Below are 4,168 nucleotides of genomic sequence, written 5' to 3' on the forward strand. Positions count from 1 at the left end.
CACGCTTAAGGTTTCGATGACAGTTATATTATGAGTTTATGAATTTTGATGTACCGAAGGAGTTCGGAGTCCCGGATGAGATCGGGGACATCACAAGGAGTCTCGAAATGGTCGAGACGTAAAGATCGATATATTGGACGACTATATTCGGACATCGGAAAGGTTCTGAGTGATTCGGGTATTTTTCGGAGTACCGGGTAGTTACGGGAGAAGCAATGGGCCTTGATGGGCTTTAGTGGGAAGAGGAGAAAGGGCCAAAGGGGCTGCTGCGCCCCCTCCCCTCTAGTGCGAATTGGAGAAAAGGGGGCCGGCCACCTTTCCTTCTCCTCCACTTCCTTCTCCCTTCCTCCCCTCTTGGTGGACTCCTACTAGGACTTGGAGTCCTAGTAGGACTCCACATCCTGGCCGCACCTATTGCCTTGGCCGGCCTCCTCCTCCTCCATCCTTTATATACTGAGGCAAGGGGCACCCCATGGACACAAGTTGATCCACGTGATCTTATTCTTAGCCGTGTGCGGCGCCCCCTGCCACCATAGTCCTCGATAATATTGTAGCGGTTCTTAGGCGAAGCCCTGCGACAGTAGTACATCAAGATCGTCACCACGCCGTCGTGCTGACGGAACTCTTCCCCGGCACTTTGCTGGATCGGAGTCCGGGGATCATCATCGAGCTGAACGTGTGCTAAAACTCGGAGGTGCCGTAGTTTCGGTGCTTGATCGGTCGGGCCGTGAAGACGTATGACTACATCAACCAAACGCTTCCGTTGTCGATCTACATGGGTACGTAGATCACACTCTCCCCTCGTTGCTATGCATCACCATGATCTTGCATGTGTGTAGGAAAATTTTGAAATTACTACGTTCCCCAACAGAAGTGGCCCGGACCAACCTTACACGTACGCTTACGTGAGACCGGTTCCACCGACTAACATGCACTAGTTGCATAAGGTGGCTGGCGGGTGTCTGTCTCTCCCACTTTAGTCGGATCGGATTCGATGAAAAGGGTCCTTATGAAGGGTAAATAGAAATTGGCATATCATGTTGTGGTTTTGCGTAGGTAAGAAACGTTCTTGCTAGAAACCCATAGCAGCCACGTAAAACATGCAAACAACAATTAGAGGACGTCTAACTTGTTTTTGCAGGGTATGCTATGTGATGTGATATGGCCAAGAAGAATGTGATGAATGATATGTGATGTATGAGATTGATCATGTTCTTTTAATAGGAATCACGACTTGCATGTCGATGAGTATGACAACCGGCAGGAGCCATAGGAGTTGTCTTAATTTATTTATGACCTGCGTGTGAACATAAACGTCATGTAATTACTTTACTTTATTGCTAACCGTTAGCTGTAGTAGTAGAAGTAATAGTTGGCGAGACAACTTCATGAAGACACGATGATGGAGATCATGATGATGGAGATCATGGTGTCATGCCGGTGACGATGATGATCATGGAGCCCCGAAGATGGAGATCAAAAGGAGCAATATGATATTGGCCATATCATGTCACTTTTTGATTGCATGTGATGTTTATCATGTTTATACATCTTATTTTCTTAGAACGACGGTAGTAAATAAGATGATCCCTCATTAAAATTTCAAGAAGGTGTTCCCCCTAACTGTGCACTGTTGCGAAAGTTCGTCGTTTCGAAGCACCACGTGATGATCGGGTGTGATAGATTCTTACGTTCGAATACAACGGGTGTTGACGAGCCTAGCATGTACAGACATGACCTCGGAACACATGCGAAACACTTAGGTTAACTTGACGAGCCTAGCATGTACAGACATGGCCTCGGAACACAAGAGACCGAAAGGTCGAGCATGAGTCATATAGAAGATACGATCAACATGAAGATGTTCACCGATGTTGACTAGTCCGTCTCACGTGATGATCGGACACGGCCTAGTTGACTCGGATCATGTAATCACTTAGATGACTAGAGGGGTGTCTATCTGAGTGGGAGTTCATAAGATGAACTTAATTATCCTGAACATAGTCAAAAGGTCTTCGCAAATTATGTCGTAGCTCGCGCTTCAGTTCTACTGTTTAGATATGTTCCTAGAGTAAATTTAGTTGAAAGTTGATAGTAGCAATTATGCGGACTAGGTCCATAAACTGAGGATTGTCCTCATTGCTTCATAGAAGGCTTATGTCCTTAATGCACCGCTCAATGTGCTGAACCCCGAATGTCGTCTGTGGATGTTGCGAACATCTGACATACACATTTTGATAACTACGTGATAGTTCAGTTAAACGGTTTAGAGTTGAGGCACCGAAGACATTTTGAAACGTCGCGAAACATATGAGATGTTTCGAGGGCTGAAATTGGGATTTCAGGCTCGTGCCCACGTCAAGAGGTATAAGACCTCCGATGATTTTTCTTAGCCTGCAAACTAAGGGAGAAAAGCTCAATTGTTGAGCTTGTGCTCAGATTGTCTGAGTACAACAATCATTTGAATCGAGTGGGAGTTGATCTTCCAGATGAGATAGTGATGTTTCTCCGAAGTCATTACCACCAAGCTGCTAGAGCTTCATGATGAACTATAATATATCAGGGACATATATGATGATCCTTGAGATATTCGCGATGTTTGACACCACAAAAGTAGAAATCAAGAAGGAGAATCAATTGTTGATGGTTGGTGAAACCACTAGTTTCAAGAAGGGCAAGGGCAAGAAGGGATACTTCATGAAACGGCAAATCAGCTGCTGCTCTAGTGAAGAAACCCAAGGTTGAACCCAAACCCGAGACTAAGTGCTTCTGTAATAAGGAGAACAGTCACTGAAGCAGAACCACCCTAGATACTTGGTAGATGAGAAGGCTGGCAAGGTCGACAGAAGTATATTGGATATGCATTATAATGTGTACTTTACTAGTACTCCTAGTAGTACCAGGGTATTAGATACCGGTTCGGTTGCTAAGTGTTAGTAACTCGAAACAAAAGGCTACGGAATAAACGGAGACTAGCTAAAAGGTGAGATGACGATATGTGTTGGAAGTATTTCCAAGGTTGATCAAATAACGTACGCTCCCTCTACCATCGAGATTGGTATTAAAACCTAAATAATTGTTATTTGGTGTTTGCGTTGAGCATAGACATGATTGGATTATGTCTATCGTGATACGGTTATTCATTTAAGGAGAATAATGGTTACTCTGTTTATTTGAATAATACCTTCAATGGTCTTGCACCTAAAATGAATGGTTTATTGAATCTCGATCGTAGTGATACACATGTTCATGCCAAAAGATATAAGATAGTAATGATAGTACCACCTACTTGTGGCACTGCCACTTAAGTCATATCGGTATAAAACGCATGAAGAAGCTCCATGTTGATGGATCTTTGGGCTCAATCGTTTTTGAAAAGTTTGAGACATGCGAACCATGTCTATTGGTGTATATGCATGAAGAAACTCCATGCAAATGGACCATTTGGACTCACTTGATTTTGAATCACTTGAGACATGCAAATCATACCACATGGGCAAGATGACTGAAAGCCTCGGTTTCAGTAAAATGGAACTAGAAAGCAACTTGTTGGAAGTAATACATTTTGATGTGTGCAGTCCAATGAGTGCTGAGGCGTGTAGTGGATATCGTTATGTTCTTACTTCACAGATGATTTGAGTAGATGTTGAGTATATTTACTTGATGAATCACGAGTCCGAATTATTGAAAGGTTCAAGTAATTTCAGGGTGAAGTTGAAAGATCGTCGTGACAAGAGGATAAAAGATCTATGATATGATCATAGAGATGAATATCTTCATTACGAGTTTGGCACAGAATTAAGACATTGTGGAAATTGTTTCACAACTAATACAGCCTGGAACACCATAGTGTGATGGTGTGTCCGAACATCATAACTGCACCCTATTGGATATGATGCATACCATGATGTCTCTTATCGAATTACCACGATAGTTTATGGGTTAGGCATTAGAGACAACCACATTCACTTTAAATAGGGCACCACGTAATTCCGATGAGATGACACCGTATGAACTATGGTTTAGAGAAACCTAAGCTGTCATTTCTTAAAAGTTTGGGGCTGCGACGCTTATGTGGAAAAGTTTCAGGCTGATAAGCTCAAACCCAAAGCGGATAAATGCATCTTCATAGGACACCCAAAACAGTTGGGTATACCTCCTGTATCAG

The sequence above is a fragment of the Triticum dicoccoides genome, chromosome 1A (genome assembly GCF_002162155.2).
Source record: "Triticum dicoccoides isolate Atlit2015 ecotype Zavitan chromosome 1A, WEW_v2.0, whole genome shotgun sequence".
In the NCBI taxonomy this organism is placed as follows: domain Eukaryota; kingdom Viridiplantae; phylum Streptophyta; class Magnoliopsida; order Poales; family Poaceae; genus Triticum; species Triticum dicoccoides.